This window comes from Sapajus apella, unplaced genomic scaffold (assembly GCF_009761245.1).
Source record: "Sapajus apella isolate SASKATOON/1434 unplaced genomic scaffold, GSC_monkey_1.0 scaffold4, whole genome shotgun sequence".
Classification (NCBI taxonomy): Eukaryota; Metazoa; Chordata; class Mammalia; order Primates; family Cebidae; genus Sapajus; species Sapajus apella.
Window position 1 is genome coordinate 43,364,139 of NW_022436944.1, and position 26,752 is coordinate 43,390,890.

The 26,752-nt window shown below is 37.6% G+C and overlaps 1 protein-coding gene across 3 annotated transcripts in view; it reads left to right on the plus strand.

Annotated features, from left to right (window-relative positions):
* UBE2E2 (ubiquitin conjugating enzyme E2 E2) overlaps positions 1 to 26,752 on the plus strand; it is a 365,295-nt gene that overhangs the window by 41,630 nt on the left and 296,913 nt on the right. The gene's annotated exons all lie outside the window — the stretch shown is intronic.

A 26,752-nucleotide genomic window follows, 5' to 3' on the forward strand; every position in this document is an offset into this window, starting at 1 on the left:
CATATTCTCATTTATTTAAATTTCACATCACCCTCATTTTATAGTTGGGGTGACTGAATCTCAGAGACTTTACATTGTTGAAGGTCACACAAAGCTAAAACTCCTAACTTTAAACCCTATTTTCTTTCTATTAAATAATTATAAATGAATGGAAACCGTTCAAGGATATAATTTTTTCAAATTGACTGAATTGGCACATAGTATTGAATATCTTTAATTAAATACTACCACTAAACTTAATAAAATATAACAGGCCTTATTTACTTCTTAAATGTATTCAGGTAGTAAGGGACCTTTGATATTCATAGTAATAGCATGAATAATTGAAGCCATCAGAGTAATAAGCCAATTTTGTTTAGTAATAACATATTAGAGTAGAATTTTACAGTTTTAAAGGGCACCTTCATATCTGTTATCTTAGCACCTTAAGCCTTTTATGAGGTCTACCAAATAATTGGTTTTGTTCCCTCTTGACCTTTGTGAAATGAAGAAAAACCATGCCTCTTTGAGTTTATAAACTGTGTTTTACATATTTACACACATACATCTTTTTTCCTCCCACCAGTTATTCGACCTGAGGTTGAGCACTTAATGGATAAGTAGGTGGATACAATGATAAATAAAGTAACAGATTTAAAAAAGAGAAGCAGGAGACTTCAGGAGAATAGTTACCCACAAGTTGTTGAAAATATTTATATTTATTGGCACCCAGCCAATAAATATATATGAGCTAGTCTTGTTCTGTCACCCAAGCTAGAGTGCAGTGGTGTGATCATGGCTCACTGAAGCCTCCACATCCTGGGCTCAAGTGATCCTTTCACCTCAGCCTTTCAAGTAGTTGGGACTACAGGTTTATGCTACCATGCCTGGCTATTTTTTTTTTTTTTTTTTTTGTAGAGATGAGGCTTTTCTGTGTCCACCAAGCTGTTTTTAAATTCCTGGGCTCAAGCAGTCCTCCTGCCTCAGCCTCCCAAAGTGCTGGGATTATAGCCACTGCACCTGACCAATAAATATATTTTGAGCTTTGAGTAGTACCTGGTTATGATCTATTAAAAATGAAACATTTTATAGGTCTTTTGTTCTTTTCAAAACCATAGTGGCATATGTGTGTCTTTCCCAAGAATTATGACAAAGCATGTGTATCATTGCCTGGCATATATAGTAGGTATTCAGTCATTTATTAAGTAAATTAAAAACCACACTGTAGACTTTCTGGACTTGAAAAAAAAAATAGAGATGAAGTCTTGCTGTGTGGCCAGGCTGGTCTCCTGAGCTCAAGGGATCTTCTTGCCTCAGCCTCCTAGTAGCTTGGGCTACACATTTGTGCTGATATGCTCAGCTAATTTAAAAACGGTTTTTATTGTAGAGACAGAGTCTTGCTATATTTTCCATGCTGGTTTTCCAGGAGTTCTATGAACTCCTAGACCGAAGAAGTCCTCCCACCTCAGCTCCCAAAGTGCCTTTCTGGGCTTTTTATTCTTTTTTCATTTTGTCCAGAAAGCCAGTTCCCAAATAATAAAAAAGTAAAGGAATTTTTAAATTCTCTTTTTATTCTCTCTAATTTATTAATTTGTTAATGCTCAAATATTAATATTATAAAACTAGGTTGGTTTCATATTATTGCTCTGGTATTATATTGTCTTATTTTTTATTATCTGATATTCAAATCAGAAAATAATCTAGTTACATATTATTTAGTCTCTTAAGTGTATTATTTTTTAAGTAGGGGTATTTGGACCTAAACAGGAAGAATTTTTCAGCAGACTAGGAAAAAAGGCATTTCTTTGATGGTAGGCTGAATTTGGAGGCTCATTTGCAAAGGCACTTTTCACTGTCCCTCTACTCCAGAAATTAGCTTATAAAGTAATTCTGACATTTACTCCTTCCTCTCCTCCCCCTTTTATTAGAGACTAACTTGTACAAAGTCCTTTGCAAATTCACTTGTGGTTTTCCATTTTGATTCAGATAGCAACTGTAAAGACTGTGAATTATAAAAGTCTTTAGACTTTGCAGTTTAAAAGAAGGATAATATTACCATGTAAAAATTCTTATTAGCATAAAGCTTTTGAGAGTCCATCGCATATACCAGGCCAAGGGTGTTTTTGTTTCCAATTCCGGATTCTAATAAATTTCATTCTCATTTTTCACTATTGCAAAGGTATAGATCTTGTTGCTCATTTTTTTTGTAATTGAGTAGATTTTTCTTCCATCCAACAAAGCAGTTAATGTCCTGATGTATCTCAGCTTCACACATTTCTGTAGATGATTTGATCAGGTGGTTATATTCATGACAGACATCAGACTGTGTTTGAATGTGGGAACACTCATTAGATAACATGGCCAGAATTAACCCACATCCTCACTGGTGTTCCACTCCTTCTCATATGTAGGAAAGGAATTTCTCTCTCATTCCCCTGAGACTGCATCTTAATTCTCCACTATAATGCTTGACTAAAGGAAAAGTTAGGGGGATCAGGTAAAATTTAAAATTGTTCCACAAAAATTTGAGCTCTGCTAGCTACGTGGAATGTTGAGAATTTAGAACATTCAGCACAATAATATATAAACATTAAATTTGTATGGCATTAGAACCACCTTTAGAATTTTTGGTGGAAGCATTAGATCACATGCATTTCACTTTAGTTCTGTAAATTCAACTGTGTATACTTAGTATTCTTTACAAAAAGGAGAGAACATACTTGAGAAATATAATTTAAAGAGCGCAGGTGAGAGTCATTCAGCCATTCCTTTTATTCTGATCAATAAATGAGTGTCCCTGAGTGAAAGGTGGAAGAAGTCCTTTCAGTTCTTGATTGCATTTCATTGTGTGCATAGTTCCCTTCTCTGACAGTGATTTTAGTCTTTCCTAAACTTAGTCAGCTACTTCATCTGTTAGTCAGTTGGATGAATGCTGAGTGATCTGTTGTAGTGCTAGAGGAGCACTGGCTGTTTTGGCCTTATTGAAGAATACTTGAGCGACTGATTTAAGAGCTATTCAAAGCTAATTTTGAGTATGCAATTTTTGCCTTTTGCAACTTCTTTAGGACCTTATTCTGGCTGGGTGCAGTGGCTCATGCCCGTGATTCCAGCACTTTGGGAGGCTGAGGTGGGATGATTGCTTGAGCCCAGGAGTTTGAGACCAGCCTGGGCAACATGGTGAAACCTTATCTTTCCAAAAAATACAAAAATTATCTGAGCATGATGGCACACACCTGTAGTCCCAGACACTTGGGAGGTTGAGGTGGGAGGATAGCTTTGAGCCTGGGAGATGGAAGTTTCAGTGAGCCAAGATTGTACCACCACACCCTAGCTGGAACAACAAAGGAAGACCCTGTCTCAAAAAAAAAAGAACCTAATTCTGGAGTAAGATATGACTTTGCCATAATATGTGAATTAAAGATTAACAAGGTCAACAGAGCTGAAGCCAACTGAAAGCATTTGAGAACAAGTGACTGAAAAATACTGGATGTATAGTAAGATATGTGTAGAAAAATAACTCTTTAAGCAATTTTCATTAAAAGCTGGTTAGTATGCTTTCCAAATTCTAAAAATTTAGGTCACCGGGAACAAGCGGGAAGCAAGAGATTGATTCAGGATAAATGTAGTTAAATTAGCCAAGATTAGGGATTCCAGAGACCTTGAAAATAAATGTCTAGATTAATTAAAATTCAAGTTATTTTAATTAATCTGATGGTTAAAATAAAATGTGTATATTAACTCAGAATTTTAAAAATACATACTCTTAAATTGACCACATAATTGGGAGTAAATCACTCCTCAGCAAATGCAAAAGAATGGAAATCGTAACAAACAGTCTCTCAGACCACAGTGCAATCAAGTTAGAACTCAGAATTCAAAAACTAACTCAGAACCTCACAGCTTCATGGAAACTGAACAACTTGCTCTTGAATGTTGACTGGATAAACAATGAAATGAAGGCAGAAATAAAGATGTTCTTCGAAACCAACGAGAATGAAGATACAACATACCAGAATCTCTGGGACACATTTAAAGCAGTCTCTAGAGGAAAATATATAGCAATAAGTGCCCACATGAGAAGCAAGGAGAGATCAAAAATTGACACCCTATCGTCAAAACTGAAAGAGCTAGAGGAGCAAGATCAAAAAAACTCAAAGTCTAGCAGAAGACAAGAAATAGCTAAGATCAGAACAGAACTGAAGGAGATAGAGACACAAAAAACCCTTCAAAAAATCAATAAATCCAGGAGCTGGTTTTTTGAAAAGATCAACACAATAGACCACTAGCCAGATTAATAAAAAAGAAAAGAGAGAATAACCAAATTGATGCAATAAAAAACGATCAAGGGGATATCACCACAGATTCCACAGAAATTCAAACCATCATCAGAGATTATTACAAACAACTCTATGCACACAAACTAATAAACCTGGAAGAAATGGATAAATTCCTGGACACTTGCCTCCTGCCAAGCCTAAACCAGGAAGAAGCCGAAACCCTGAACAGACCCATAACGAGGTCTGAAGTTGAGGCAGCAATTAAGAGCTTACCACCCAAAAAAAGCCCAGGTCCAGATGGGTTCACAGCTGAATTCTACCAGACATACAAAGAGGAGCTGGTACCATTTCTTCTGAAACTATTCCAAATAATACAAAAAGAGGGAATTCTTCCCAAATCATTTTATGACACCAACATCATCCTGATTCCAAAACCCAGCAGAGACTCAACAAGAAAAGAAAACTACAGGCCAATATCCATGATGAACATAGATACAAAAATCTTCAATAAAATACTGACAAGCCAATTGCAACAGCACATCAAAAAGCTTATCCACCATGATCAAGTAGGCTTCATCCCGGGGATGCAAGGCTGGTTCAACATACGCAAGTCTATAAACGTAATTCACCACATAAACAGAACCAAAGACAAAAACCATATGATTATCTCAATTGATGCAGAGAAGGCCTTTGACAAAATTCAACAGCCCTTTATGCTAAAAACACTCAATAAGCTAGGTATCAATGGAACGTATCTCAAAATAATAAAAGCTATTTATGACAAACCAACAGCCAATATCATACTGAATGGGCAAAAACTGGAAGCATTCCCCTTGAAATGTGGCACCAGACAAGGATGCCCGCTCTCACCACTGCTATTCAATATAGCATTAGAAGTTCTAGCCAGAGCAGTCAGGCAAGAAAAAGAAATAAAGGGCATTCAAATAGGAAAGGAGGAAGTCAAATTGTCTTTATTTGCAGACGACATGATTGTATATCTAGAAGACCCCATCGTCTCAGCCCCAAACCTCCTGAAACTGATAAGCAAGTTCAGCAAAGTCTCAGGATACAAAATCAATGTGCAAAAATCACATGCATTCCTATACACCAATAACAGACTTAAAGAGAGCCAAATCAAGAACAAAATTCCATTCACAATTGCCACAAAGAGAATAAAATACCTAGGAATACAACTAACAAGGAATGTAAAGGACCTCTTCAAGGAGAACTACAAGCCACTGCTCAGCAAAATAAGAGAGGACACAAACAGATGGAGAAACATTCCATGTTCATGGTTAGGAAGAATCAATATCGTGAAAATGGCCATACTGCCCAAAGTAATTTACAGATTCAATGCTATCCCCATCAAGCTACCAATGACCTTCTTCACAGAACTGGAAAAAACCACCTTAAACTTCATATGGAACCAAAAGAAAGCCCGCATAGCCAAGTCAATTCTAAGCAAAAAGAACAAAGCGGGGGGCATCACACTACCAGACTTCAAACTATACTACAAGGCTACAGTAATCAAAACAGCATGGTACTGGTACCAAAATAGAGATATAGACCAATGGAACAGAACAGAGGTCTCGGAGGCAACACAACATATCTACAACCATCTGATCTTTGACAAACCAGACAAAAACAAGCAATGGGGAAAGGATTCCCTGTTCAATAAATGGTGTTGGGAAAGCTGGCCAGCCATGTGCAGAAAGCAGAAACTGGACCCCTTCCTGACACCTTACACGAAAATTAACTCCAGATGGATTAAAGACTTAAACATAAGACCTAACACCATAAAAACCCTAGAAGAAAATCTAGGCAAAACCATTCAGGACGTAGGTGTAGGCAAGGACTTCATGACCAAAACACCAAAAGCATTGACAACAAAAGCCAAAATAGACAAATGGGACCTAATCAAACTCCACAGCTTCTGCACAGGAAAAGAAACAATCATTAGAGTGAATCGGCAACCAACAGATTGGGAAAAAATTTTTGCAGTTTACCCATTGGACAAAGGGCTGATATCCAAAATTTACAAAGAACTAAGGCAGATTTACAAGAAAAAAACTAACAAGCCCATTCAAAAGTGGGCAAAGGATATGAACAGACACTTTACAAAAGAAGACATACGTGAGGCCAACAAACATATGAAAAAATGCTCTTCATCACTGGTCATAAGAGAAATGCAAATCAAAACTACATTGAGATACCATCTCACGCCGGTAAGAATGGCGAACATTAAAAAATCTGGAGACAGCAGATGCTGGAGAGGATGTGGAGGAGTAGGAACACTTTTGCACTGTTGGTGGGAGTGTAAATTAGTTCAACCATTGTGGAAGACAGTGTGGCGATTCCTCAAGGACATAGAAATAGAAATTCCATTTGACCCAGCAATCCCATTACTGGGTATATATCCAAAGGATTACAAATCGTTCTACTATAAGGACACGTGTACACGAATGTTCATTGCAGCACTGTTTACAATAGCAAAGACCTGGAACCAACCCAAATGCCCATCGACGATAGACTGGATAGAGAAAATGTGGCACATATACACCATGGAATATTATGCAGCCATCAAAAACGATGAGTTTGGGTCCTTTGTGGGGACATGGATGAACCTGGAAACCATCATTCTCAGCAAACTGACAGAGGAGCAGAAGATCAAACACCGCATGTTCTCACTCATAGGCGGGTGTTGAACAATGAGAACACATGGACACAGGGAGGGGAGCACTACACACTGGGGTCAGTTGGGGGGAAATAGGGGAGGGAGGGTGGGGGGTGGGGAGCTGGGGAGGGATAGCAGGGGGAGAAATGCCAGATGTAGGTGATGGGGAGGAAGGCAGCAAATCACACTGCCACGTGTGTTCCTATGCAACAATTTTGCATGTTCTTCACTTGTACCCCAAAACCTAAAATGCAATAAAATAAATCAATGGGAAAATAAATAAATAAATAAAATAAAATAAAATAAAAAAATAAAAAAAATACATACTCTTGAATGATTGCATAGTAGCTGATTAGTTATATGTCAGACACTGATCTAAGTGGTTTGCCTGTCTTACCCCGTTAATCTAGAAGAGTAGATAGATGCTGTTCTGGGACCTTTGTAGATAATAGTAACTCTGAGTAAGGACTGTCATTACTACAATCTTGCAGGTGAGAAACTGCAGTATAGTCACAATTAGAAACTTGCCGAAGTCACAGCTATTAAGTGGATGAGCCATGATTCAGATCAAACCACCCAGCTCCATTTCCTGTACTATTGACCTGTCTTCTATACTGGTCTTTAATTCCCTTTTACATTATTGTTGTCTCATGTGTAAAGGTTCAAATGCCTACTCCTGTTCCTTGAAGTGACTGCTTTGAGGATTCTGAGACCAGGTCTATACTCAGCAAAAATTTTCTGATTTTGTATCAGAGGTTGTTTTATGAACATGAGATTGGAAAATGGTGGCATGAAGTCACTTATTACTTCATGTCAAACTACATCACCAGACAACTTTTAGTCCTGTATTTTAGCATTGTTTTCTCATATTTTATCAATTTTTGTTAGATGCATTTGTATGAAAAGTATTTCTGCATCTCCTGTAAAGCTGTTGAATGTATTGTCTCTTCTGATGTTCAGTTCCCTTTATAAGAATACAAGTGATAAATTATTTCAAGAACTTAGTTTCAGAAAAAAGTTTCTTTTTTTATGATACGGCCTACTTCCTTCTATCAGTAATTGAGAATTATATATCCTGTTGAGTTTTTCTGTTTGCTTTGGCTGCAAGAAAGCTTGGAGTTCTGTCACTTCAATTATAGTAACTTTATTAGCCTGGGCTTTTGATATGTAGAACTTCTTCTCCAGTTCTCTGTGGCAGGAGTATTTATTTATTAGAGACAGAGTTGCACTCTGTTGCCCAGGCTGGGATGCAATGGCACTATCATAGCTCATAACAGCCTTGAATTCCTGGGCTCAAGTGATCCTCCTGCCTCAGCCTCCCAGGTAGCTGGGACTACAGGTGCATGCCATTATGCTTCTAATTAAAAAAACAAAATTATTTGTAAAGACAGGGTCTTGCTGTGTTGTCTAGGCTGGTCTCAAACTCCTAGGCTCACTCCTCCCACCTCTGCCTCCCAAAGCACTGGGATTACTGTGCCTCGCCTGTGACAAGAGCTTTTAATTCACCACGTGTGTATCAGCTTCAGGGAGTTCATGAACCCCTCTGAAATTATAGGTAAACTTGCTTGTGTGCAAGCTTGTGTGGGAATCTGGGGGAACATCCTTAGCTTTTCTCAGATTTTCAGTGGCCTCCTCCCAATGCCTCCCTCAAAAAGATGAAGAACCATTCTTCTCTGGGTTGGCTCTTCATTTTATATTATAATGGTCTCATTGTGTATCTTTTATTGTAAGCCTCTGATAGTCTCTTTGGTGATAGTTGGGCTATTAATTATACATTTACATTCAAATCATTGTTCTGTTTCTCAGTTGTCAGAAAGTTAAAGAGCAGCCTCTCTGTAATTTTAGAAACATGCTATCTTGGAAACTTACGAAAGTAGTTGATATGTTCATGCAAACCATGTACCTACTATGTTTATTTTCTATGAAAGGAGCTTCTGTTTCTTAAATTTCTTACCTTAAATAAGTACTAGTAAATTATTTGTAAAGTGATTGATTATTTACTTATATTTAGAATTCACATATTCAAACCATAAAACGTATGGAAACAATATTCCAATATCATTTTTCTTTGTTTTTTAGGAAAGCAGAAAAGGTTATAAAATTATTTATCTGGACTATTTATGTATTAGGAGATCCAACTCTTCCAAAACACATGGATACGGTGAGGTTACCAGCAATTATTTGCCATACCCATACATTTATAGGCAAATGCTGTACCATTAGAGGAAAATAAAGCCAGTGCTGCTAACCTCATCATTGAGATAAATTTCCACAGCTGTCATTTTAATGGTGTTATTATAGGTCTTCAAATGAAAATTATATTAACAGGTACTCTACATAAATGTGCTGTAATCCAAGGGGGCACGTGTATTATGTGTTTGATTGTAGTAAGCTTTTTGGCCTAATTGAATATTTCTATGCAACAAAAAATTGGTTAAATGTAAAAGAATAATAAAGCTGTCTGCTCTTTACTAGGTGGTATCTTCGTGGTTTAAATTTACAAGTTGTATGTATATACATATTTTTCTGTTAAAGAGTTGATGACTGACTCAAAATGTACCAGGGTGTCATCACCATAAAAGTTGTTGCATCTATGAATTATTAGCAGTATATATAATGGTGTAAGTTATAATAAATTACTCAGTAGTTCTTTGCTGCATAGTTTTAGAACACTGTAACCGTGATCTTGAGGACTATGACTTAGAAAAATGAATAACACTGTCATTCAGTTTGTTACTCTGCAGACTGTGTGTGTGAAAAAGGATTTGTGTGATTTAACCTCAGACATTAAAATCAGTTTGCCAATAAAACAAAACAAGATTTTTAAAAATTTTTAAATTTTTTGAGATGGAGTCTTGCTCTGTTGCCCAGGCTGGAGTGCAGTAGCACGATCTCGGCTGACTACAACCTCCGCCTCCTTGGTTCAAGCAATTCTCCTTGCCTCAGCCTCCTCAGTAGCTGGGATTACAGGCACATGCTGCCCTGCCCAGCTGATTTTTGTATTTTTTAGTAGAGGTAGGGTTTTACCCTGTTTGTTACCCAGGCTGGTCTTGAACTCCTGATCTTAGGTGATCCACCCACTTCAGCTTCCCAAAGTGCTGGGATTACAGGCATGAGCTGCTATGCCTGGCCACCAGATTTTCTTAAACCATATCATTTATATCCCTGTGGTAGAAAGAACAAGTCAAATCTGCAGGATTGTCTTGTCATTTATTGTGGAGTATCTTTTACTTTCATATCTAAATTGGTTAATCAGCTTGTAAAAAGATTAGTAAGATTACAATAATGGCTACTGTTTTCTAAATTGTATCTTTTAATAAAGAATATGTAAGAAGCTTTTATTGAATTCTTAGCATGTGAAAGGTACTAAAATAGGTTATGTGAGGGCATGCAGAGATGACATATTCCTTACCTGTGGTTTGAGGGTTAAATATAAAAGAAAATAAAACTAGGAGAAAACAGATTTGGAGGCTGACATCTGGAAATGTTAGAAGAAATTATAAAGAAAATAATAATTTGACTAGATGAAATTACAAACTAAAATGCTTTTAAAAAGTATGTATTTGGTGAAGAAGGAGGAAAAGATATTCCGCAAAAAGCAAATAACAAACTGGAAAAATGTATTCACAGTGAGACAGGCAGAGGATGAAGATTCGGTAAAAATACCCATGATGACTGTGATAGGTAAATGGGCATAGTACACAAACTGTTGACAAAGGGGGAAATATCGTTAGTAAACAGGCGTCTGGAGATAAGTTCAGCCTTGTTAGTAATCTAGGAAATGTGACTTAAAACAAGGAATTATATAGTACTGCTGAAACTACTACCATTGCTAGTGGACTGTGAAAGATATAATTTTTAAATAAAAGCATGTTGGCACTGTGCTTCAGAAGCAACAGAAATGTTCATCATCTTTAATTCAGTAATTTCATATAAGGGACCCTAGCTTATGGAAAATGATAAAAAACATATGGACTATTACCTGTAACAATGAAAATGTGGAAGTGAACAATATTATGTGAAAAGAAATAGCTAAATAAATTAGGATTAGTTCACTCATTGGATGGTTATATATCCAATAAAAATAATGGACAAGCTACATAGTAATGTGAAAAGATGCATATAAAGAGGACTAGACTGTATTATATGTAAATTATGATTATAAGTTTATAAAGTATAAATATGAAAAATCCCTAGGAAAGAAGATAATTTATTTTTTATTTTTATTTTTAATGTTTTTTTGAGCCAGAGTGTTGCTCTTATTGCCTAGGCTGGAGTATAATGGCGTGGTCTTGGCTCACCACAATCTCCACCTCCCAGGTTCAAGTGTTCTCCTGCCTCAGCCTCCCAAGTAGCGGGGATTATAGGCATGAGCCACCATGCCTGGCTAATTTTTGTATTTTTAGTAGAGACGGGGATTACTCCATGTTGGTCAGGCTGGTCTCAAACTCCTGACCTCAGGGGATCCTCCCACCTCGGCCTCCCAAAGTGTTGGAATTATAGGTGTGAGCTATCTTGCCCAGCCTAATTTACTTTATAATCCTGTGCTACAGTAATGAGTTTACACGTGATCTTTCTTCTGACCTCTCTCAAATAGGTTTACATGAATTTTAAAATTTAAATTCAGATTTGTGATTTTAAGAAAATTTAGTTCTAGCTCTCAAGGAACTGCCAGCCTAATAGGATAGAACTATGGTAAAAAGAAATGTGCTATTGACATGAAAGAGACATAACCACATGTTCTGGGAATACCCTTAAATATAGTTTTGTATTTTATGAAGTGCTTATAAAGTCCCCAGGCATGTATCGGGTGGTGGGAATGCAATAAGATGAATAACTGGGTCCTTGCTCCAAGAGACCTCTGCTTTAGTTGAAGAGAGTCATTTTTGCATCTAATTAGACCCTGATACCAATTACACTTTATTAAATATGCCAATTGATGCTTACATCAAGAAAGACTTGAAAGCATGGGAAAGAGGTAATTTTGACCGAGGGATGCTGGGCTAATCCTGGGTTTAGGGAACATCTGGTTGCCCAGCTTCTGAAATAAGTAAATGTTTATGGGGCAGTAATATGAGAGCCAGTAGCCAGTGTTTAAGAAGCTGGTCCAGGTTAGTTTGTGCAAGTCCCTAGGAATACAGAGATGAAAAAGCCTCTCTCCTCAAGGGACATTTTCACCAGTGTGGGAACTAATAATTAACTACAAATCTAGTATATTGGCTTAAATTTGTATGTTAAGGTACATCTGGCTTCATTGAAATTCCTATTCACAAAATTCTCATTCAATATACTGTGTTGTTCTAATAGAAATTATAAGATACCGTGGGATTATATGGAAAGGAATTGGGGGTGTTTGATCCTGGCTGGGAAGGAGTAACCCAAAAGGACTTGCTGTAGGAGGCCATAGGTGAGCTGGGTTTTGAAAGATAAGTATAAATTAGAAGAGAGAATGGATGTGAGGGGAAGAGGAAGCTGGAAAGGCAAGGTGTGGCCAGATAATTCTTAAGGTCATTGTACAGTCTTAATTGTACAGCTGATTTAGGAACTCAGCTTCTTTAAGGCTTTTTTTTCCTTTATGTTTCATGATACATTAGTAAGCATATGGCCATGTTTAGAAGAAAGTAATGAAAAGGATAAGCCAGTGCTGCGTAAGTAGTTTCTGATGGCATATAACCTGGTTGCCTTCAATACATCTTAAGAACAGTTTGTTGAGAAATTGCCGAGCTCAATTTAAGGAGTAACTTTTTTCTTTTTTTAATTTTTTTTAAGACAAGGTCTCACTATGTTGCCCAGGCTGGCGTGCAGCGATCACAGCTCACTGTAATCTCCTCCCATGCTCAAGTGATCCTCTTACATCAGCGTCCTAAGTAGCTGGGACTACAGGCACATGCCGCTGCGCCCTGCTAATTTTTGTATTTTTGTATTGTTTTGGTAGAAATGGGGTTTTGCCATATTGCCCAGGCTGGTCTTGAACTTCTCAGCTCAAGCGATCCACCTGACTCAGCCTCCCAAAGTGCTAGGATTACAGGCATGAGCCACCATGCTAGGCCAAGGATTAACATTTATTTGACTGCTTTATTAACATCAGGCACTTAAAGTAGCACACTGTAGAGGAGAGGTAAAAGATACAGGTTTACTGTTTATGATTTGCTATGTCAACAGAAAGTGAAAATTTAGGAATTTAGTGAGGCAGCTCAAAGAGAATTCAGAAATAGAGTTGTGGAGTCAAAGTAGAGAGTAAAAGGGCATTTCCAGATAATTGACACTGATCTAGGTGGGAAGTGGTTGATCAATTTAAGCTCTCTCTTTTTTTCTATTTTCCAGAAGTATAAGTTTCTGAACACTTTGCCTTTTATCACATGTGGTACCCTTGTCTTGATTTTCAGCAGATTTAGCTTCTTTTAATCTAAATGATTTTACTATTGGATACGTATCACAGTAGCTGGGAATAATCATACTCTCCAGCACAGCAGCTTCTAAAAAGCCCTGTGCAGTGGTGCATACCTGTAGTTACAGCTACTCGGGAGGCTGAGGCTGGAGGATTGCTTGAACTCAGGAGTTTGAGGCTGTGGTAAGTAATGATTGTGCCTGTGAATAGCCACTACACTTCAGCCTGAGCAACACTATAAGACTCTGTCTCTAAAAATAAATAAAAGACAGCTTCTAAGAGTATTTACTAGTAAACCTGCTTTCCCAAACCAGCTTTTGAGCTAGTTCTGGAGACAGCGCTGTGCCGCCCATCATACGCCAGTGTAAAGATCATTCTGTTTGCCTGCCCTTGAGAGTAAAGCTGGCATATGAATCGCCACCACCTAAGTTTTCTTTTGTTCTTTATTTCTAATTACAGAGTTCTTTTTAGGATACGCATGCTTTTTAGTGCATTATAGGAAAGACTTCACTGAAGTTAATAGGATTGTATTTATATTCTCATGATATTTCTAATTAAAATGATGATTGTTTTGGCTATTTGTGCAACTAAGAAAAATATTGTTACTACCTTGTCGTATTTGAATACTTTGAAATTTATAGAACTGTTTTTATTAGCCTTTTAAAGGATATTCCATTATACGTGTGTGTGTATTATTAATTATGTAAACTAAAACTTTTGCATTGTAATTGTTGACAAAAATTTTAGCTTCAAACTATATTCTTTGAGCAGTATGATTTTAAATTAAGAACATTAAAGTTCTTAGTTACAAATTTTAAAAAGCAGTAAAAGTGATTTGTTGAGGTTATGGTTAATTTTTTTGAAAACAATTAAAATCCCTTTGAAATTAGGATTTATGTATGTTTCATAATTTATAATGATATATTAGGTCAGTAGCATGCTGTATTTTCTATTCTGAGTTCTTTCTACATTTTAACACAGTGTGTTACATTTGGTTTTTAATCTTTCATGTAGGAGTTTTATCTATTTATCTCTTAAGGCCTGTGTGAGTCCTTGGCCTCACACACACACACATAAAATCACTTTATCCTTATTACTGTTTATTCAATTTTCTTCTCCCTAAGGTTGCCAGAAAGGCCTCTGGTCTAGCTTGACTAATATGTAGTCTGTTTCTGTTCTTCCTAACCTGCCTGCATGTTTTGATGGAACACCAGGCACTTACATAAGAATAGAAACCTATTTATTTAGGTGCCGCAAACCACAAAGGAATTGGCACCAACTTACTCATTTGTCCCCTTTGCTACTTCAGGTTTTGGGAAGAGTGTGCTCTTATGGACCATGTATTTCTTTCCTCTGCATGGATGTAGCTTCAGGGAGAAGCTATTGTAATAAGCTCTTCTGAACCACAGCTCCTCTGTGTGGGTCTTAATCTTTCAGGAGACTCTAAACCTGAACTTTAATGGTGTCATGTTATCTAAATGGGATGTATGTAATGACACCCAGAGCACATGGCTCAGGCTAGGATCTTTCTTGGTAATCTTTCCCTATCCAACTCTTCTTCATCAGAGCAGGACAAGCCCTTCACTGGTTCCTTGACTCCTGGACTGTGAAGCCAGGAACTGCGCTTTCCTTGTAGTTCTGCCTCTGCCTAAGAGCCAATTTCATAAGCGGAAGTGTGTAACAAAATAGAAGTACTTAGTGAGCTCCATTGCTTTATCTTACTTAAGAAAGACAGATTTAATATATTAGGAATTTCTTCTGGATGTCCCCCCCGATGACCCCCCCCACCTTTTTTAAAAAAGACATTAGAGTCTCTTTATGTGGCTCAGGCTGGACTCTAATTCCTAGACTCAAGTGATCCTTCCACCTTACCCTCCCTAGTAGCTGGGACTATGGGCACAGACCACCATGGCTGGTTTTACTTTTTTTTGGTTCATGATACATTTGAAATCAAAACATACTCAATATCTAGTCATGTCAAAATTTACTCTTGTTTCTCTCTGTCTCTTAATTTGGAAAAAATAGTATTTTGTGGGAAATTTTGTAATATATAGGCTGGCATTTGCTTTACTTTTCACAATCCTATAGGATTATAAAATTAAAATTTTATGAAATATACTAGGTGTAATTTTTATGTTCTGTATTTTTGCCTTTCTTTCATTTAGATCTGTCTCTTTCATCTGTTCAACAACTGCCATTAAAATAATTCTCTTCCTAGGAGAGGTGATTATTGGAAATGGATAAAAAAAAGGTTAATGAGAAGAGATGACAGTATATATATAACCATGTGATTGCTCTGTAAAGTATGAATGAATTACACTAATAATGGAGGTTAAGTCTAGCATAGGGATGGGATTGGAATGCTAGCAGGATGGAATGGCAACTAAATGTGCAAGATGAGACCATGTTATTGAGCATACTGAAGATAAGATCAAGAATTTACATTGGATTAGAGAGACAAGAAGTAAAACAGTCTGCCCCACAAAGGGAGCAAAGATGGTGACTAGTAGATATTTGTGGTAAGACAAAAAGGGAGTGATGTCACCAGCAGTTGAGAGTAGAATAAGAGAAAGGATGAGTCATGGTATTGGAAATAGTTTTGATGGAAGTCATATTAATAGTGATAGTAAAGAGAGGAAAAACAATTTAAGCGTGTTCGTATCAACTGACTTCAGTATGGCCTTTTGAAAAAAGTCACCTAACCTACTGCTTTCGAACACACTGATTTTAAGTAGTTTGCCTTTGTGTATATCAGTTTTGTTAATAACAACAACAGTAAAATGAGCTGTCTATCCAAAGTTTAGATTATTATGTTGATTATAACAAACATCTTTCTTTTGGTAATGAGCTTATAAAAATGAATCTAACCCCCGAAAAGAAGAAGGTATTTGTCATAATGTTTTGATTTGTATGAAATAAAACTTTTTCTGAAACACAGAAGTCCTTGACAGTTTATTTAAGATAACCAATTTTATACAGGTGAAATCTTTTAAAAATGAACATTGTAGTGGAAAAGAAGTCATAAGTCACTTTAGGGTATGGAAAAGTGAGCATAAATATTTACCAACCAGCAATTCTGTGGGATTTCTTTAGTAACTAAAATGCCACTGAAGGATCCCCCTTTCTCCTGAAGTAGGGCAGTCTTCCCACATCCAGTGAGGCCCCGTAAGTCACTGTCTAGTTCCTTGTGTGTATGTGTGTTTGTTTGTGTGTGTGTGCACGCGTGTTTGTGCACATGCATGCATACATGTGTTTATGGCCCATGAACTAAGAGTTATCCCAAGTATAGCTGTGCTTGTTAAGTCTAATATTTAAGTTATCTTTTGGGCATGGTTTGGCAAGAGGTTAGGTTTTTTCCCTTTTCTGTAAATGTTTAGTGAAAGCACTGCATTGTTATGCTACTGAATTTTTTTCTTATTTTTTAAAAAAATATTGTTTAAAAACCTTGCGTGATGATTTGCATCTGTAATTCCAGCTCCTTAGTAGATTGAGGCAGGAGGATCACCATGGCACACATGTACCTTTGTAACAAACCTGCATGTTCTGCACATGTGTTCTGGAACCTAATAAAATTAAAAAAAAAAAATAAGTCTTGACTCAAATATTGTAATTTTTCTTAGAGTAAAATTTAGGGACCAAAGGCCCTATTACATGTGTGAATGTAACATATAGAAAAATTACCTTGCATCACATATACTCTATGGAAATTGTTTGGATGATTCAGCATATTGGAAGAGGTTGATGGGAGCCCTAACCATGAAAAATTTCAGTGTAAGATTTTAGGGTGAAAGGACCCTCGAGAGTTTTCCCAATTCTGAAACAAAAGTAAAATTCACAAGTTTTGCTTATTAACCTTTCTCTGCTTTAGAGTGTCAATGTGTGGATGAAAATACATGGAATTAGATCACTAGATTGCAAAATCTTGCTTAAGTTCATTAAATACATTGTCTGGAATCCTCCTTTCTCACAAAAGTAAATATTTTTTAAATTAAAACGATATTTCTTTTATGTGATTTAAAATAGAGTTTAATCTGACATCCCTGGTTTATCTTTTTGATTAATCACAATGGAGTCCTATATGTGTATGTAACATTGTTGGCTTAAAAATTACTGATTTATGTGTCTTTGAAAGCATCTGACTTACAAAGGAAATTTCTAATAGTTCTTTTTTGTTTGATGACTCATTATAAATAAAACTGATGGCTATGTTATGCAATTAAAAAACAGTATTGTCTAATCCATTTATGTATTTATAAAGCTATATATTTGTGAATTTCAAAACAGCTATAAATTATCAGCTTGTGCCAGATTGTACTTGAATTATTTTCAGCCTGCCAAGAATATTTCATTCTGTACTTTTAATTAAAAGACTGTATATGAAACCCAGAAAACATGAAATGTAGGATATGGAAATGACACAGTTCTTTAAACCAATTATGTGTAAAAATGCACTTTTTTGAAAAAGCGAGATAATATCTCATGTGATATTGTCCCTATAATTTAATTTCTATAATTTAATGGAACTCATGGCCTGTATGTGGTTTATGCCTGTAATCCCAGCATTTTGGGAGGTTGAGGTGGGAGGATTGCTTGAGTTCAGGAGTTCAAGACCAGCCTGGACAACATAGTAAAACCTCATCTCTACAAAAAGAAAAAAGTTAACGAGCATGGTGGTACATGCTTGTAGTCCCAGCTACTTGAGAGACTGAGCCTGGGAGGTCGAGACTGTGGTGAGCTGTCATTGCACCCTGGCATTCCACCTGGGTGACAGAGTGAAACCCAGTCTTGAGTTGGGGGTAGGGGGAGACAGTAATGGGACTGGGTTTGATGGTGGCTAGTGCTTGTAATCTGAGCACTTGGAGAATCTGAGGCACGCAAATCACTTGAGTCCAAGAGTTTGAGATCAGCATGGGTTGGGCGTGATGGTGGCTCATGCCTATAATCTGAGCACTTTGAGAATCTGAGGTGGGCAGGTTGCTTGAGCCCAGGAGTTTGATATCAGCATGGCATATGCCGGTAGTCCCAACTACTTGGGAAGCTAGCGTGGGAGAATCCCTTGAGCCCAGGAGGCAAAGGTTGCAATGAGCCGATATTGTGCCACTGCACTCTAGCCTGGATGACAGAGCAAGAACCTGTCTCAAAAAAATTTTAAAAAAATTTTTTTTAAAAAGGGTAATGGAACTCAGTATTTGGTAAGCAATGTAACACTGTGGTATACTTTTTTTTTTAAAGCTTAGTAATTACATTTGAAAGTCCTTTTAGAATATTCTAGTTAGAAATTCAGTGTCATTTGGAATGCATTGGTACCAGAAAAAGTTTTTATTACGGCCGGGCGCGGTGGCTCAAGCCTGTAATCCCAGCACTTTGGGAGGCCGAGGCGGGTGGATCACGAGGTCAAGAGATTGAGACCATCCTGGTCAACATGGTGAAACCCGTCTCTACTAAAACTACAAAAAATTAGCTGGGCATGGTGGCGCGTGCCTGTAATCCCAGCTACTCAGGAGGTTGAGGCAGGAGAATTGCCTGAACCCAGGAGGTGGAGGTTGCGGTGAGCCGAGATCGCCCCACTGCACTCCAGCCTGGGTAACAAGAGCGAAACTCCGTCTCAAAAAAAAAAAAAAAAAAGTTTTTATTTTTCTTTTCTCATTTCTCTTTCCAGCTTTATTGAGGTACAATTGACAAATAAAATTGTATATATTTAAGGTGTATGACATGGTGATTTGATATATGTTTATATTGTGAAACTTGCCATAATGAAGTTAGCTAACACATGTATCACCTTACATGGTTACCAGTTTTGTGTGTGTGTGTGTGTGTGTGTGTGTGTGTGTGTGTGTGTGAGAGAGAGAGAGAAAGAGAACATTAGGATGTACTCTCTTAGCAAATTCCAGGTATACAGTATAGTATTATTAGCTGTAGTCCTCATGCTGTACATTAGATCTCCAGAAATTATTCATCTTATACCTGAAGGTTGGTACCCTTTAACATCTCCCCATTTCCCCCTAGCTTCAGCCCGGGCAACCACCATTCAGCTCTCTGCTTTTTATGAGTTCAACTGTTTTAGATTTCATACATAAGTGAAATCATGCAGTGTTTGTTTTTCTCTCCCTCACATCACTTAGCATAATGCCCTTAAGAATCATCCAATGTGTAGCAAATGGCAGGATTTCCTTCCTTTTTTAAATGGGTGAATAATATTCCATTTTATTAATACATACATACACATACTGAATTTTCTTTATTCACTTAAAGGGCTGCGGACTCTTAGGTGTTTCTATCTTGGCTGCTGTGAATAATGCTGTAGTTAACATGGAGTGCAGTTATCTCTTTGATATTCTGATTTCCTTTCCTTTGGATATATACCCAGAAGAAGCATTGCTAAAACAATGTTCTAGCTTTAATTTTTTTAGGAGACTTCATACTGGTTTCCTTAGTGGCTGTACCTAGTTTACATTTCTTACAAGAATTGCACAGGGTACCCTTTTCTCCACACCTTCACCAATTCTTTTCTCTTGTTCTTTTCATAATAGCATCCGATATCTCATTGTGGTTTGGATTTGCAATACCCTGATGATTAATGCTATTGAGCATCTTTATGTACCTGTTGGCTATTTGTATTTCTTTTTTGTTAAAATGTGTATTCAGGTTTCTTACCAATTTTTAAAATTTTAGAAACAGCATCGTGGTCTGAATCCCAGGCTAGAGTGAAGTGACACAATCGTAGCCCGTTGCAGCCAACTCCTGGGCTTAAGCAGTCATACTGCCTCAGCCTCCTAAGTTAGGACTACAGGTGCATGCCACCATACCCAGCTAATTAAAAAATGTGTTTTTATTTGTTTGTGGGTTTTTTTTTTTTTTTTTTTGAGATGTGGTCTTTTTATGTTGCCCAGGCTGGTCTCAAACTTTTAGCCTCATGCAGTTCTCCACCTTGGTGTCACAGAGGCTCAGGATTTCAGGTATGAGCCATCATGTCCAGTGTAGACCATTTTAAAATCAAATTATGTGTTTTTTTTGCTATTGAGTTGTATAAACTTCTTATATATTTTGGGCATTAACCCCTCATTAGATATATGGTTTGTAAATGTTTTCTTCCATTGCATAGATTTTCTTTTCATTTTGTTGATTGGTTCCTTTGTTACACAGGTTTTTAGCTTTATGTAGTTTTGTTTATTTTTGTGTTTGTTGCACATGCTTTTGGTGTCACATCCAAAAAATCATTGCCAAGAAAAATGTCAAGGAGCTTTTTCCATATGTTTTCTTCTAGGAGTTTTATGGTTGCAGGGTACAATGTTTAAGCCTTACTGCGGTCTTGAGTTTTCATCTTTAGCTTCAGAAGACAAAAAGGTCCTCTGGAATTTTGCCAGCTTGTTTTCTGAGTGTACAGAGGGAAATCACTTCCTACAGATGAGGAAAAGCAGTCAGAAATTACTGTTACAAAACAGAGATGGAGAAAAGGAACTTTTAGGTGAGAGGTGGAGAGGTGTGTTCTTAGCTGAGAGGGAGAGCATGAGGTGATACAGCAATACATATTAGCTGTGTACTTAAGAAATTGACTGCTTGAGCCTTTCTGACTGCTGGAGGAATTTTGACATGAACTTGAGTTAGGTGAGCAAAGAACCGTACGTTTCTTTTATTTATTTAAACCTTTTTCACAGGTATTTATAAAATCTGATGTTTATGTGTGAGGGCCATTTGTAAAGATACTATGTTTAACTATTAACACAAAGATCTTTTGTGTGTTTGAGTTGAACTTTAAAAGTAATTAAGTTAACTTGAATGGAATTTCTGAAGAGTATCTGCCTATAATAGTGATTTTGGCATTGGCATAATTGATACTTAGCTGTTCTGACAGTAATAAGCTAACAGATTCAAGTCCCTTTGTTTGAGTCACTTTTTGGAACTTGATAATAGCATCATGTCACCATAGTGGAAGATACTCATCTTTTATTATTATTTTTTTTATAGTGGGTAAGGGCCTTTCATTTAAGAGCTACAATGATTTGTCGGATGTTTGTTTAAAAAAAAGAGGGTGGTTTGAACATAGCCCTGCTTAATTTTAAGGAGTACAATTGCTTATCAAAACACTATTTCAGTCATTTTGATTTTTATGGTATTTTGGTAAAAGTTGAAAAGGAGCATTAAAGGTCCTAACTTTATACTATTTTCGTAGAGCTTGATTTATAGGTAGTGTATATCTTCAAAAATCTTAGAATTCTTAGCCTATTTATTATTTTAAAATTTTGGTGAAACTGCATAGATCAGTAGTATCTTAGAATAGATAGATAAAACACTCCCTAATTTTTCTTACAAGCTTCTAGATTGGACAACTCAGACTAAGTTTATTTGTACTTCATTTCATTCTACGGAGTATTTGTGGTGACTAATAATAATCGTTAACATTAGAGTGCTTACTTAATAAACTTATTACTGAGTCAGGCACATGATCTTACATAATTCTTACATCAATCATATAATGTAGGTACTATTGTTACCTATGTTTTGCTGCTGAGAAAATGATTGAAGAGTTAAGTAACTTACAAAATTTAACATTCTGGGAGATGGAGGTAAACTGCAAACCTAGAAAGTCGTACCTTTGCTCCCTAATCTCTGCAGAGGAAAATGCAAATCAGAGTAAGTGTCCGAACCAGAAGAGAGAAAATTCTGACTTTTCATATCTTTAGGTTCCACAGCTATTATAGCTAGACTGTGACTTTGACTCTCAATTTTCCATAGCAAAAAAAGGAAAAGAAAAAAAAGGTGGGGAGGACAAACAGTTTTAGAATAGCACACGTAAAACCCATTCCTTAGGAATTAATTCACAAAGTCCCTGTGTGAGCACAGAGGAGTCTATGGGAGATTTGGGATGATTTCTTCAACATTATTCCTATATCCTATGACTTTGAGATTTTAGTAGGACTGCTTCTTTTGATCCCACAAAAAATTTTGGAATATAATGCCAAAGTATCATTTGGTAAGAATTCTGTGAGAGATCATGATGATGTGGCCCAAGTATGCAAGGTTTGCTGTGATTCATATATAAAATCTGGATGACTTAGGAGAATGAAATGGATGGCATGCACATTTGCCAGTCAATCCTTGGTTTTGTGTATACTTCAGAAATCAAATGAGCAGTTAATATAGTTAAGAACTTTGCTTTGAAATTGAAAACAAGGAACATAATAGTAATTGTGTTCATATTATTAAGCTGGCAACTGAATGGGTAATTATTTCCAGGCTAGGGGATTGTTTTACAAGCCAAAAGGGTCAATTTTTCAGTTCTGTGAAATGCAGCATAGAGATGCCAGCTTACATACAGACTGCAAAGTGTTCTCTACATTTCGAGACAAGTCTTGTGTATTTTAGTAGTAACAGCACCAGTGGAGTGTTGCAGAGTTGTGAGTGCAATGTGAGAAAGCGGTAAACCTCTCTGTGTAGAAATGTCTTTGTAGAAGCAAATTATAAAGTGAATAAGGAAAGGACCAGAGGTGGGAGGAGGATTTTTGTTTAAGGAATTGAAGAGGCTTGAGACTGCTTCTATGCTATGAAGAAGGAGCAAATGGAGAGGGAAGAATTGAAGATTAAAAAAGCAGTGACGATTGATGCTACAAGGTTAGTATGGTTGGACCTAGAAGGGATGGAGTTCAGATCATTGAGGGTGGTAAGTGGATCATCTTTACTGAGAAATTAGGGTGTCTTTCTCTATTCACTTCCCTCACCCTCCCCATGTGGTAATGAGGAGGTTTAGCTTAGAAAAGGTGGCTGAAGTTAGGTTGTGAATGAAGCATACATGACCTGACTGGAGAGGTGATTGGGACCAGCAGCACTTCTATCCTAAACTCTTAAGTAAGGCCTGCTGAAGGGGGACTAGGGGTAAAAGATGGAATAAGCTACAGAACAACAGAGAAACCGTGAATCCTAGTGAAAATAAAATGAATTCCCTTTTGCCATTTCTCCTCCAGTGGATGATTTTACTCTTATGTACGATAGGCTCACTGCCTCAGAACTTCCTCATCTAAGAATGCATGTGGTTGAGGGCACAGGTAACCATTGGCAAGGAGGCTGGATTTCTCTGTCTCACATAGGAAGCTTGTTTTAGTTGGACATTGCATTTGAAACCCACTTGGAGTTGGTGTGTAATGTTAAAAGCTTAAGTCCAAAGGCCTTTGGGACTCTATTGCTCTTGGGGACACATTGAAATAAAGAAATGTAGAGGGCACTCAGAGACTAGACTGTATTTATTAGCTGGAAAGGGTCACAACCTGCCAGGAAATTAGTTCTCACCTTCCCAAGGGACAGGATTTGAGGGTGTGAGTTGGGGTGGGGGAAAGAGAGCAGAGAGGAAAAATTTGTTACTGTCATGCAAAAGGCCAGTTAAGAGAATCTCAACCACTCTGTGCACCAAATAACAGCTTTTAGTAGATATTTGAGTTGGAGTCAGGAGGAACATCAGCATCAGCAACAGCAACAGCTAAAATAGCTTGTGCAGTACACTAGAGCTCTTCATGGGCAGAGAGTAGAAAGGCCGTGACAATGGAAGCAGTAATAGAGAGAAATTGTCCAGGAAGAATGATGTGCAGCTTAATATGGTGAGATACCCAGTAGAAAAGGGAGAGAATATTTATTCTTTATAAGTGAATAACATGTTTTCTTAGCTGTAGCAGTCCCAGGGGCTAAGAATCAGGAAATAGGGATCAAAATAATACCAGGAACTTGAAATTCCTTGAAAATCTTGGTTTAGAGTCCCGTCTGTCTAACTCTGGGGATACAGAATGCCTTGTCCCCAGAAATGCCTTGTCCTGGTGCAGGCCCTGAGTAGCTCATGGATTTCCTGTCTGGCTACTACCCCAGCAGCAATGAGCCAGGCAGGTCCCTACCTCTGTGTCCTTGACTCTGTGGTCAAGACGTCTTTCCTTTTTGTACCTCTCCCATGGATGAATTTGCTCCTTTTGTGTAGTGGGCACTCCTTGTTACAAGATGTTCCTCATCTAAGGTGAGGGTTAGGAATCCTCATTTCCTGATGCTTCTCGTAGTCTACTGTTCTGTGGTAGAATTGCCTTTGGTTGCTTTGCGTGTGCTAGGATGGTGTATTTGTGTCTATAGGGCTTGGCTGATCTTGTCTTTTGCTGTTCCTGCACTCCTTTGTATGAGAGCCCCATGACCCGGGTTACTCTGTACCTCAGGTAGCAACCTGGAACCAAGGCTTGGAGTTAGGGGAAACAGTCATTCTGGCTCACAAATCCTGGGACTGAGTCTTGACCTGCTTCCCTGCAGGGCTGGCTCTGTTCTCCTTCTCCTCAAGTGGTTCTGATATTCTGGCCTTGAGGAGGTATAGAGTACCTGTAGGGAAGCAGACCTGCTAGGTTGTGATACAAGTACCAAATGAATGTGTTGGTCTCTGAAGCTTTCAGTCTTTTAACTTGCCAGAAAAGAAGGAAATGGTTTTACTGATTGGATTATTCCTGGCATCTGATATTTCTAGTGTCCTATGTGAGAAAGTGCTCTGTCAGGTCTGATTTGTGTGGATTTTTGTTACTTGTTACAATGTTTAATAGTTTCAGGAATTCATTTAACACATTCTCTTAGGTGTGCAATTGTATCTCTCAGGTAAATCTAGCATTTAATTACACGTCTCAGATTAAGAACAATAATTGTCTAACATTTATGAAATCCTGCTGACAACTAAGTTTACATTCCATTTGCTAACAGGCTATCCCTGGTTGAATCTGCTTGCATCTCCTCTAACTTGTGAGTGACTTGGAAGAAACAGACCTCATCTTCTATTCATTTCTCTATTTACCGTGACTAACATACACTAGGTACCCAAAAAGTTAAGATGATAGCAGTAATGAAGAGACATGGACCTTGAGTTTCAGAAACTTGTATTATAATGGACCTTCAAAAGATGGCAGGTATGAGTGTGTTGTAGTATGTATGTGTGGAAGGGGGTTTTGAAGTGAGATTATGGGATGATGTATTATTCAGGGTTCTCCAGAGAAGACGACTATCTACTAGAGAGTAGACTAGAGATTGTAAGGAATTGGATTGTACAATTATGGAGGCTAAGTCCCAAGATATGGAGCCAGCAAGCTGGAGACTCAGGAGAGCTGTGGTGTAGTTTTTGTCCAAGTCCAGAGGGCTGAGAATCAGGAGAGCCAAGAGTGTAAGTTCCCGTCCGAAAGCTGACAGGCCCAAGACCAAGAAGAGCCCAAGTTTCAGTTTGAGTCCCAATGCAGGAGAATACTGATACTCCATCTCAAGTAGTCAGACAAGTGGAGTTCTCTCTTTCTTGTAGCAGGGTCAACCTTTTTGCTCTCTTCAGCCCTTCAACTGATTGGACAAGGGCCACTCACATTAAGGAGGGCAGTTTTCTTTACTCAGCCTTCCAATTCAGCTGTTTATCTGATCAAAAAACACCTTCCCAGACACACTTGGAGTAATGTTTGACCAAATGTCTGAGCACCTTGTGCCCCAGTCAAGTTGACACATAAAATTAATCATCACAGATGGTTTACACTTCTAAAACAATTTTATATAGTAAGAAGCAACATAGTAAATCCTCACTTAAGTTGTTGATAGTTTCCTTGAAACTGCAACTTTAAGAGAAATGATGTACAAGGTCCTTGAATGACATTGTTTTAACACTGATGAGAAAAAAGCTGGTTTTGTTATATATGGTTTTGCTTAAAGTCACAGTTTCCAGGAACCTTTCAAAGACATTACTGTATAATAATTTTAAAGCATCTTGAAATAACTGAATAAGAACTTGTAAATTGCTAAATTATGAATAATTCTCCTGGTTTCCAGTATTATTTTTATTAGAAGTTGACATGGTACATGCTGTTTAAAATATGACCCAGGCTGGTTCACATGCAGTGTGGTGTTTACGACTAACTGATCACAGCCAGTTACGGATTCCTTTGTTCCTTCTCTACACCCAGTGCTTCACTTGACTAGCCGTAGGGGTGTGTGTGTGTGTGTGTGTGTGTGTGTGTGTGTGTAAATATGATCCAGATGTTAACAAACTTGACTGTTCTTACTGACTGAATCATTATTGTGCAGAAACCCTTTGACACAATGAAAAAAAAATGCTGTTAGTGTAAGAAGGGAGTCAAATATTTATAGGACTGGACAGTTGATTTAAAAATTATCTTTAAAGCACAGTAGCTATGAATTACTGTGCTGTTGTATTTGTCTCTATATGTGGTGCTGATTTCTGATCTTGGATTATGTTTAAAACCGGTGGCAGGCCGGGCGCAGTGGCTCACGCCTGTAATCCCAGCACTTTGGGAGGCCGAGGCGGGTGGATCACGAGGTCAAGAGCTCGAGACCATCCTGGTCAACATGGTGAAACCCCGTCTCTACTAAAAATACAAAAATTAGCTGGGATTACAGGCACACGCCACCATGCCCAGCTAATTTTTGTATTTTTAGTAG